Source organism: Patagioenas fasciata, chromosome 3 (assembly GCF_037038585.1).
Source record: "Patagioenas fasciata isolate bPatFas1 chromosome 3, bPatFas1.hap1, whole genome shotgun sequence".
Taxonomy (NCBI): Eukaryota; Metazoa; Chordata; class Aves; order Columbiformes; family Columbidae; genus Patagioenas; species Patagioenas fasciata.
Genome location: NC_092522.1, coordinates 83,465,318 through 83,477,548, shown reverse-complemented (window position 1 = coordinate 83,477,548; position 12,231 = coordinate 83,465,318). Strand labels below are relative to the sequence as shown.

At 43.6% G+C, this 12,231-nt stretch overlaps 1 long non-coding RNA gene across 1 annotated transcript; it reads right to left on the bottom strand.

Moving 5' to 3' along the window:
• Positions 1-4,007: 4,007 nt before the first annotated feature.
• Positions 4,008-11,757, bottom strand: LOC139827749 (uncharacterized). Its single transcript, XR_011738669.1, has 3 exons — positions 11,493-11,757; positions 4,972-5,015; positions 4,008-4,424 (listed from the first exon to the last, which is right to left on the bottom strand). It is a non-coding gene; the product is annotated as an uncharacterized lncRNA (long non-coding RNA).
• Between the last annotated feature and the right edge of the window lie 474 nt (positions 11,758-12,231).

Sequence of the window (12,231 nt, the reverse complement as noted above, 5' to 3'; positions counted from 1 at the left end):
CTATTTGCTACCCCTTCTTAAGGTTCCTCACATAATCCTAAAATTATATCTGATGTTCTTCAATGATTAATTTTTGCATAAACAGGATTTTTATGTCCCAACCATATCTCAAATGCTAATACGTATAAATGACCAATCTTCTGAAAAGAGCCAAAGCACAGGAAAGGAAAGTATTTGGTTCAGATGACAACTTAAGCATGCTAATACAAACTGAGAATCAGTCAGATAAGTTGCACACTATTATTGGAGCAGGAGAGTGGCTTCACAGATATTATCTCTCCAAAAGCGCAGTAAATAAAGTAATAATTCATTGTAAGTGATAAAAAGGGATCTGAATAATTGAAAATTTTATCAATGTGTTTACAAACAAGTTTTTCCATGTGGTGTAAAGCAGCCTGGTTTCCAATGGAGCCTTGCTCTCTGTCACCATCCCTCTAATATCTTCCTCTGCAAAGAGTCCTGTTTCTGCACACATCTATTCTGACACCACAGGGCAAGGCAGAACCTTCAATGGGACCAGTTTGGATCTAGTTGAATATCTAACTGGCCAGCCACACAATTGTGCTAACACACACACCCTGCCTTTCCTTCAGAAAGTGTCAAGTGTGGGTGTGTCATTCAGCTACAACATTCTGTAAAACTTGTGAGAACTTGATTATTCTTCTCTCTTCTTAAATAAACTCCTTCTTTAACAATTTTAACAAATTTAACTGAAAATAAATCACAAATTGAAGATATACTTGGAGAAAACAGTAAGAGAATCAGATTAATAAAGTAAACATATGTAGTAAATTAGAAAAAAAAAAACACTCTAGTAAGTGTTGAATCATACACAGAAGATTTTTTATACATGGCCTCAAAGAACTGGTAAAGAATCACAAATCACAGGATTTAAGGGATTGGAAGGGACCTCAAAAGATCACCTAGTCCAATCCCCCAGCCGGAGCAGAGACACCTAGATGAGGCCACACAGGAATGTGTCCAGGCACTTTTCTAATGTCTCCAGAGAAGGAGACTCCACAACCTCCCTGGGCAGCCTGTTCCAGTGCTCTGTTACCCTCACTGAGAAGAAGTTTCTTCTCAAATTTAAGTGGAACCTCTTGTCTTCCAGTTTGAACCCATTACCCCTTGTCTTATCATTGGCTGTCATTGAGAAGGGGCTGGCTCCATCCTCGTGACACTCACCCTTTATATATATGTAAACATTAATAAGGTCACCCTTCAGTCTCCTCTTCTCCTAACTAAAGAGACCCATCTCCCTCAGCCTTTCCTCATATGGGAGATGTTCCACTCCCTTAATCATCTTTGTTGCCCTACGCTGGACTCTCTCCAGCAGTTCCCTGTCCTCATTGAACTGAGGGGCCCAGAACTGGACACAATATTCCAGGTGTGGTCTCACCAGGGCAGAGTAGAGGGGCAGGAGAACCTCTCTCAACCTACTAACCACCCCGCTTCTAATACACCCCAGGATGCCATTGGCCTTCCTGGCCACAAGGGCACAGTGCTGGCTCATGGCCATCCTGTTGTCCACCAGGACCCCCAGGTCCCTTTCCCCTACACTGCTCTCTAATATGTAATTTCCCAACCTATACTGGAACCTGGGGTTGTTCCTGCCCAGATGCAGGACTCTACACTTTCCCTTGTTAAATTTCATCAGGTTATTCCCCGCCCAATTCTCCAGCCTGTCCAGGTCCTGCTGGATGGCAGCACAGCCTTCTAGTGTGTCAGCCACTCCTCCCAGCTTTTTGCCATCAGCAAACTTGCTGATAGTACACTCTATTCCCTCATCCAAGTCATTGATGAATATATTGAATAATACAGGCCCCAGTACTGACCCTTGAGGTACTCCACTAGATACTGGCCTCCAACCGGACTCCTCCCCACTGACCACGACTCTCTGGCTTCTTTCCTTCAGCCAGTTCACAGTCCACCTCACTACCCGATCGTCCAGATCGCTCTTCCTCAGTTTAGCTGTAAGGATGCTGTGTGAGACTGTGTCAAATGCTTTATTGAAGTCAAGCTAGATCACATCCACTGCTTTGCCATCATCTATCCACCTCGTTATGTCCTCATAAAAGGCAATGAGGTTGGTCAAGCACGACTTCCCCTTGGTGAAGCCATGTTGACTGCCCCTAATGACCCTCTTATCCTTGATATGCCTTGAGATGGCATCAAGTTGTTCTATCACTTTCCCGGGGATGGGGGTGAGGCTGACTGCTCTATAGTTACCCGGGTCCTCCTTCTTGCCGTTTTAGAAGACTGGAGTGACATGTGCTTTCCTCCAGTCCTCAGGCACCCCTCTCGTTTCCCAAGACTTGGCAAAGATGATAGTCACACATAAAAGAAGACAGGTCACACATAAAAAGACTGTAATACATTTGTTTTGCTGCAAAATCCATATCAAGAACACTTGGATACCAGGACTAAGATCCAATTCAGTCTCTACTCAACAGCTCTATTACATCCCTAGGCACAAGATAAAAACCACAGTTGCCCTTTTTAAGGCATCATTAAGAGAATTTTCAGAACTCTGTGAAACACCATGATACACGTGCATCGCTTCCTGATGTGTGACATCCCTCAGCTGTTCTGCATATTCAAATTGCAGAAGGCAGAAACCTTTCTCATTTTCAGACAAACATAAAATGACCAGGAAGTGTGACAGAACAGAGAACTAAACACATCCATTGGTTCAGGACTATTAAATATTCTGAGTGACTAGAAAACATCATCTGAAAGATCAGGAGGTACTTGACTGCGTGCTCAGGAAATCAGTTGACAATTCTCTGTGGAATTCACCTCACCTGGTCACAGGCACTGACAGGTTATATGGCTGTTTTCAGAGCCAAGTCCATAGTCCATGAAGGGGCGAACAAGATCTTCCAGAGAGCAAGTCATTCCACCCCTAAGACTTTCTCTGGTATTGGATTCATTATCCAGATGTGCCAAACTGTTTTCATCAGCTGCACAGTGATCTTAGACACCAGTTTGCACTAGAGCCTAAGCTCCATATGCCTATAGTTTAGCAAAATGTGCTTCCACTCAAATGCAGGTAATTGTATTAATCAGATTTAACTTTTGAGCTCATAAGGGTAGAAATTACCCTGAGTTCTGAAAAAGTATTGAGCAATCAGTATTTACTGAAACTCACCGTTCCAAAAGCCATTTTCCTTTTCTTCATAGCTGATTTTCATTACAAACTTTCAGTTCCAGCTTGTATTATGAATAGCAACTAAATTCAGAAGCAAAATATTGATATAGATAACATTTCCTCTTCAGTGCTTGTAAGTCAAAGAAATTTTAGGCTTCTGATGTTGTTTATGATGTTGCCTTCAATGGTTTAAGTCTTCTTATTTAAATTACTCTGACAATTCTCTCGGGGTCATGTTGGTCCAAACACAGAGGTGTGCTTCTACCATTTCAACATCTGTTTACTTGATATAAGGGCAAACAGTCAAGGAATTCGCAAGGAGAACCACAGCAAAACAAAACCACAGGTTGTAAAATGTGTCCTTGGGGCTAGAAATGGTCACAGTGTTTGGCAGAATGGTCAAAACTAGAAATAGGCCCACAACAGCACACAGTACCCAATGCGCCTCTAGCAAAGCCAGCAAATTGGGACAGAGCTCTCTCATTGTAGGATGCTACAGTTTTGAAATGAAGCGTCTGTTGAGGTAAAAGGCTTCTGCACTGTCAGAATGAGAAAAATATTGAGAACACTAAAGATCCGCTGTGTGTGCTCAGGAAAGTGTCTGCTTGTGGCGAGATGCAAGTGTAGCAGTGCCCCTCACTACCCCACGGAGAGGAGAAGAGCAGGAGAAGCAGCAGAGTATGTGGGAAGGCTCAGTTCTTAGCACCTGACAGGAATTTCAAGTATATTTGGAGAGTTGGAGATGCTTTAAAGGAAAGTTGTGGTTCAGTAAGAGAAGTGGTGTGTATATATATATTTATTTATTTGCACTGAGATGTTTGTTTTCTATAAAATAAGATTTTTTTATTTCACCATCACATTCTAGTACATTTATAATTTTGTCTTACACTTCCAGAGTACCCTTCTGCATAAGGACAATGCAAAGTACAAAGCATAATCAAGACAGAACCGAGGACCTTATCATGTGAGTAGATATATCCTCCTAGCAGAAGGAAAGGGTTGCAGTTACAAGTTACACCATTTATTTTGTTTATTTGTTTGAAAAATGAATTACTCTCAGCCACTTAACAAAAACCTTCTTGGTAGTCTGTTGTTTCTCTACTGGCAAGACAGCCCCTGTGCAGTTTACTGAAAATTAGGTCTAACAGTCTCTGAAAGACAGCCCCTCCTTTGCTGTCCTGCTCCACAGTTGTAAAGTTTTTGTTGTTGCTACATTTTCACCCTTGCTGCTGCCCCAGCCTGAGAGCTCCTTCATGACAGAGGGAATACCATTCTGAAAAATTAAAGAGAAAAAAAAAAAACAAAACCAGCATATTTATAGAAGCAAGGCTGACAAGAGGGGGGGAGTGGAGAACAGGGCTTGAGCACTCATGCTTGAAACCCCTTGCTTGTGCAATAATGAGCTTGAAAGCCTTGCTGAAGTGGTTTTACAGCTGTGCAACAAAATGGTGCACTCTCCTCCCTTAATGCTGACATTTTAATGTAGGATCACAGCTATTCAGATTGTCCATTGGAGCTGGCAGGCTGATGGTGTGAGCAACTACGCGCTCTCATCAATGTCGCTTGGATGAAAGCTGCTGTCAGGCTCGATAAAATGGCAGGCTAGGCCAATCTGGCACACATGAAAGGAAACTGTAAGAAAGGCTTAATTGCACCTCCAGCAGATTCCAGTTATTCTGCTGGTCTGTTAACAACACGCAGCCTGGCACGCCAGTCCAGTCCACCGTGCTGTGCTGGTAAGAAAAACTCCTTGAAGGTATGGTGCAAAGGGAGCCTGGGTTAGGCCACACCAACCAAAGCCAAAGAGACCAAGAGCCTACCTTCTCAGCTAGGCTGGCGGCAACCACCACATCCAGCAAAAAACCTAAGAAACAGAGAAAGGAGACACAAAATGTGAGGCCGGGTTGGTCTGTGTTTGAGTGATTACATCAGGGTATGTCAGCACTGAGAGGGTGCCAGAACAGGCTGGACATTCTTCTGAGACATCTAAAGGAAGAGCCAACGTGAAGAGCAGAAAACAGTAGGTTACATTAAGCCACAAGATAGGGAGAGGAGACATGATCAACTCAACCAAATACTGTGGCATTCACTCTGAATGGAGTGCTGGGTGGCATCAAGGATGGAAAAACTAAGCACTTTTGTGCTCAAAATGCTGGTAGGGGGTTGGAGAAAGGCAGGAGGTTGAGGTTTACTGTGTTTTTTTGTTCAGTGGTCATAGTGTTCATGTCCTGTTGTTAGAATGTTTGTAAAAAAAGTTTTCTGTTGGTGATGGAAGAAGACAAGGAAGAAAAATATACAGGGTACAAAATTATTGCCATGGGATAAGGCACAACAAGCCTTTGAAGCAACCTTTTGCCTCTTAAATGTGATTGAGATAATGGTAAGTAATGAGACACTCCTGGATATCTCCTTTTGCTAGCATTAAATTAAATTTAAAAAGAGAACATTCATACTTGCAAGATGAGGCAGAATTATAATACTTATTTCTAAATAGATCACCACAGTGCTAGGTGGCCACAGGGTAAAAGTGTTAGTCCATCTATTCAGTCTGTCTTGGAAGGTTTATGAGGATCACATGATTTCTTAGTATTTTTATTTGTTGTTTTTTTAATTTTACTTGCAGCCATGTCCAAGGACCACGTAAACCAGATCCAAGACTGCAATTTTGTTACTTTTCGACACATGATAATACTGAATTACTCTGAACAAATATTAACACTTTCTATGGAGTTATTCTTCTGGAGCACACTCTAAAAATAGTCAAGAAAATTATGTACTGTGATACGTTGCAGAAGAATAATATAACTTTGTCTTGTGATGAACCCAATTTCAGTTGCAAAAACCTTTCCATTTCCAACTCTGATTGGATCACAACCTTTACTGTCATCTATACTTTCTGTTCTTATACTATCTGGGGATGAATAGATCTTGTTCCTGTTAGGCACCAGGTACCTGCACAACTAGATAGGAGAGACACTGTGTCCACTAGTATTGAAATTACCCCAATTTCTGCAACTCTCCACATAGCAAATTTGAGCAAATGAACTCAGTAGCTCATCCACATATGACCTGTCAAAAATAGAGAGCACAGGGACTTCCCATAGGAAATGGGTGGCTAGAAAACTGAAAATGGTCCATCAGCCTCACAAAAATAAAGAGAAATTCTTATTCCTTCCTTAAGGAACAACCTCTCTGTGAGCAGGAGTCTCCTGTTCTTATATACTAAAGAGCCAACTTGCCTCAGCTTACGGACTCTGCCTATCCTTAGCATCCCAGCTGCAAAGGAATTAAACCAAGGACAAAGGACATTAGACTGTGGTTTTTCAGCACTCAGTAGCAGAGTAGGCTGTTTAAGAGAAAAATTGTTTCGGATAAGTAATTCTTGTTGTGAACTAATAATTCTGCCTTGCCTAATTCCCTTTTTCCAAAGTAAATTATGTTTCCCCAGCTCCAGGGTGAAGTCTGAATGTGCCTGGATGTGAGGATGGTGAAGCAATATATGCATCGCCTTTAGAGGGTGAAATAGAGGGTTCCACTTCTTCAAAGTGTCTCTAGCACTTGGGATAATTTCTAAGAGATTGAGGCTTGGAATCATGTTTGGGGGCTTGGAAGTACACAGATCTGAATCTTTCCAGCAGGCTAATGTCTACCAAGGAGTACAGGGTTTGGTGGTGTTGCAACACACATTATAAAATACATGAAGCTTCCTTTAATGTAAAGTCCTTTGATGGTAAAGTGGATAGGTATCAAAATGGCCAAAGCCATTCCCTTCAGCGACAGATGAAGTCAGGAAAGAAATGCTTCCTTAGCTCAGTTGTATACAATGCAGATATTCATCAGCCTAAAAATGACATAGGGATCAATAAAAGCTGGAAGAACTTCACAGATGCATCCTTTACTAATTGAAAAGCTTTACATGACTGTTGCTATAAGAATAATATACCCAGTGTTGGCCTATTTCAAAATAAAAAAAGTCATTTTATGGCTGCTTGCTTCACTTTGTCTACTTGTTTCCTTGAAGACAGCTTTATGTAAAATATACATATTCCTAGCCAGCATTTTGATCCAAGAGAAAAGTTTCATCCTTCAATAGTGCACGTAATAGAATTGGTCAGATCTGAAGCATGGGAGCACTTTTTTATCTTGGATCTTTAATATTTTACAGTTCAGGCAACAGAATTTAACCAAGTCATTGGAGATATAACCAATAAGTTTCCCACACACAAAAAAAAAGCCTTAGTTTTGTTTTTTCCTTTCCTGATTTACCTGTAGTAAAAGTATGGTTTAAATAAGACATAACATTTACATTCTTATTTGATTATCTCCTGGGACAATTAATGCCCAGAATTTCAGTATTTTGGCCACAAAACAGATTTAATAAGAACTAGAGTGGCAGCACTAAAATCAGATGAAAGGTCTATTAAATCAGTAACCCAACTGATTTAAATAGGACTAGGACTGCACCCTGTGACTTTATGGACACTTATCATGCAAATTTTCAGAACATCCTAGTAAGCTTTTCACTCTGAGGCACTTACAAGGTCCTGCCTCCAGCAAACTGTTTCCTAGAGATGCACACGTCACGTGCCTACACTTAAAACTCTTCTCTACCCTAAAAGCCATCGGGTTCTAGAACAAGGTGAGAGCTTGGATCATGTAATACAACTCAATTTTCCAAACCTTAAAATTACAAAAAGATGTTGCAAATTTTGAGACAACAGATTAAAATATTTTAACTGCATCTTTCACCACTTATGGCCTAAGAATCACTTGAAATCTTGTGGACTACCTATTCTCATGAAGTTTTTATTCCAATTTTCTATGCCATACAACATCACGCACATTTGTCTAACTCAGAACATACTTTGAGGTTCAGTCTTCGGAAAGAAGACATTGTTCTATCTATTTTTGGTTGATAAACCTCCCTTACAAAAAGCAATGCCATGATTAATAGGGAAGTCCTATAAAACAACATGTTGGTGATAATGAGTATGACATTTTAATAGTTTAGTTTACAACATTGTATGCTTTAAGATTTATTTAAGATAAACTCAGGAACTGACTAGTAATCACATGTAACAGGCATGGAAGGACAAACGAAATATACCTGTATAATAATTACCAGGTTGAGGCTGATCTTACACAAAGTTGATGGCTGGTGTATGGTTTAAGCTAATGTAGATACCCTCTATAGTAAACAGAGAAAAACTACATTTCAGCAGACAATTTCTCTCACTCTAAAATGGTGTGAAAAAGACGCGCTGAAAAAGAGAAGTCATTCTCACCAGTGACTACTGATGGCATCAAAATATGTAGTTTAGAGCAGACACCTAACTTCTGACCAGTTAGTGACATTAATGCCACCTCCACTCGTTAAATTGCCTGGCAAAACGATAAGGAATCCAGTGCATTAGTAGGAGTCTGGAAGTATGTGATTTGTGTATGGAAATGCCTGCACCTCTAATAGAGGCACAAGGCAACAGCGATGCTGAGAGAAGCTCCTAAACAGTTTTGGTGATGAGAGACATCAAGTGATGAGAGGCATTTGCAGTACCTGGGTTGTGGCTGACTTGAGCAAGTTGCATGTCAGGAGAGTGGGCCGGCTGCAGCTGACAATGTGACGATGAAGCTAGAACCCACAGCTGATCCTTGAGAAACCACATACGTCCAGCAGTGGGACAAGACAGCTAGGAAAATAAATGATTGGGCAAAGCACCCCAAAGTCGTGCTCTAACCACTTCAGCTTGCTCCTGTTTTTCCTTCCTGGAAAATCAGTTTCTTCTCCTGTAGTTTCCTGCCTCAGTCAGGCCTGATGAGAATAGAATGCATACTCCGTATTTAATGACAAGAAGCTGCAGCGCATACTAATGGTGCCATAGCTCCTAATATCATCCAATATCCCCTGCTGGCTTTGCAATTACATACACATGGAGCAGGGAGGTGGCATGTGGCACTCCCGGTGAGGATAAGCAGGTGTCTAGAATTACCTTCTGACATCTCTCAGAGGAAAAAGGTAAGTGTGAGTTAACTGACCCCACACACAGTTCCGAATGCCTCAAGGCCCCTAATGGCAAAGGCTGATGTAGGAGTAAGTAGAGTCTGCAAGTCTTCTGAGTAACTACCATAAAATCCCTTCCCTCTCTCCTGGTCAGGAGGATGCTCCTTACGGCCAAGCCAACAGGACTTGTTTTGTACCCCAATATTGCACTCAGTGTAAAGGCATTTAATCAGAGCACATTTAATAATAATACTAATAATCAGAGCATATTTAATCAGAGTTTTCATGCTATATTATCCTTGCAGATGAGTCTGCTTTTTTGTGCTGTTCCCTTCCATTGAACTACACATGTACGGAAAAAAACAGGAGCGTTCTCACATTGGGACTGGAAACATAGCCATTTTATTTCTCCTCATTTTTGTCTCTTGCAGGGGAAAAAGGGAACAACTGGAGAAAAGGGCTTTTTTTTTTAAGAAGGGCTTGATAGTTTCCAGGGTTGGCACACCAACAATATTTTGTGTCTGTGCTGTTATTTAATGCTGCAACCTGTGCTAGATTAAATTACACAGCAAAGTACTACAGTGTATTGGGCAGCAGACAGAGAACAGACTATGCTCTACTCATTACCATGCCCTTGACTCAGTATGTGAATTCGAGTGCTTCTCCATGCTATAGTATTCTATACCCATAAACAGGATAATGATTTCTGTTTGGAGACTCAGCTATTAAGACTAAGCCTCTGCCATTAAGTATATAAGGAATTAGTTCCTTTGGGTAATTTTTTCTTTCTTCTGGTTTTCTGGGTTTTCACAGGAAATCCAATGACCTGCTTGGTTTTATACACTCTCAGGACCAAATTTTTTTGCTTTTCAGCTTTCACATGAAAGAATTTATTGGAGAAATGAAGTTATTTTAAAAAAAAAAAAGTTTTTAATATAAAAATTCAGATTGCATATTCATAACTTAAAAGTTCCTTTTTTCTATATATGTGTGCATATACATATGTGTCCACATATATATGTGTTACTATTCAACGTATATATGACAGCATGCCTTGGATAGTCATTACTTCTGCATTAGTCTCTTCATATAAGCTTCACTCTTTATTCCTGAAACCATAAGTTTAGTCTGCGAGTTTCAAATTTTGTTAAGCTCCATGTTTCTATTTTGGAGTGAGACCGCGAACACCAGACCGTGGACTGAACGTGTTGTCTGGGTACGTCTCAGCAAAGCCAGAGCGGGGTGTCTGTTAAACCAGTGAGTTCTTTAGAGGTTGTTTTCTATTCTTCAGCTTATAAGGTTCTCTAAGGTGTTCTGCAATGAAAATCGGCACAGGAACTGCACTGGGGTGTGATGAAAGACCTTGTTCAAGGCAGGCACCTGCCTGGGTGTTGCATGGAAAGGGATGATGGATTGAACACTGCCACCTTTTGACTGTCACCACGGCAAGGGCGTTGTGAGGAGGAGATGCTGCCAGGCTTCCTTACAAAGCAGGCTGGGCATCTGGCAAAAGCACCTTCCTGTGCCAACCCAACGCCGAAGCACTTCTGACTGCTGATCTGCGGTATTGCACGTGCCAGCACACACCATGTTGGCATCACGTAATTTAGGTTTCGTCCCTTATCTGTGAGGTCCTCAGAACTGAGAAGATGGGCTAATAATGCAGAGAGCTGTTAGCTTTACTAAAAAGTGAGTGCAATCAGGTTGATGTAAACAGTCACTTCAGCCTGACTGTGGTACGCTCTTCCTGCCTCAGGAATACTTGAGAGTATCTCACATTGTAGTGTGCTGAAATGGTGTTTTCTCAAGCGATGAATTATATACAGTTTGTACTTCAACCTCTTTTGAGCACTTAGCTGTGAATGTTTGTATCAGTGCCAGTGAGTGTGAGGTGATCTCATTAGAAAGAAAATATTAGCCAGAGAATTATTTCCCAGTGAATGAGTGACTATTATTCACATGTAACCTCCGCAGTTCTTAAATAGGGCTAAGAAAGAGACCTGAACATTTGCTTGAGAGCAAGAGACGGGTGTCTGTTCTGCCACCCTGGCAGTGCCTCCCAGCCCAGGCAGCCTTGGTTCGGCATGCACAATCCTGAAGAAGGCGCAAAGAAGCAGCTCAGCATCGCATCAAGCTGCTATCAAAACAACCTCTCCCCACACAAATCCCACCCACAACAGCAGGTACAGCTTGCGGGCCCTTTTCTGAAGCCCTTTCCCACCCCCATTGTACTATACAGGCAAAACCCTATTTGCTTGAGGGCAGAAGGTCTCCTGGCGGGATGCTCCTATTGATGTAAACGGGCCCGGGTTTTCACTTCCACTTTCTCACCAAAATATTTACCTTTTGGAACCCAAAATACGGGCTCCGGTGCTGGTTAGTGGCTAAGCAAAGGTGGCGGGTGGTGGGACGCCTCCACGTCCAAATACAGGGCTCTTTCTGCAGGCAAGCCGCGCACGGTCGGGGTACCGCTCCCTCTGCCCGAGGCAGCGCCGCTGGGAGCCGCCGGGACCCGGGTCGGGAGATGCGGCCCCGCCACGCTCTCCCGTCAAGTTCCCGGGGCGCTTCTGGCGGTCTGTGCTTCCGCGGGCAGCGCCGCTCCCCGCCTTTTCCTCCTCCTCCTTCTCGCTGGCGGCACCCGGGGGAGCGGGGCCGGGCCGGTCACGCCGCCTCGCCGGCCGCCCCGCGCAGCGCCGCCGCCCGCCCTGCCCGCTGCCCACGGCGGCGCGTTGCCCGGCAACGGGAGGAACCGGGACGCGCCTGCGCGGCGTCGCGGAGGCGCCCGACGGGCGGGAGGGTGAGCGGCCTCGTCTCCGGCTGCCGAGCGATGGGGCGGCGCGCCGGGCTCCCCGGGTGGGAACGCTCCGGAGGGCCGCATGTCCCCGCGCCCCCTCCGGAGCGGCCGTCGGTCCCACCCGGCTGTTCCCAGGCGGCCGTCAACTGCCCCGGCCCCGCCAGCTGCGGCCGGGACAGGCGGGAGCGCTAACCCCGCGCGCGGAGGCGCGCGACCCGCCATGCGTGCCCGCGGCCGCACTCGTGGGTTGCGCGGCGGGCGGGGGAGCGGTCCCGGACCCCCCTGCCG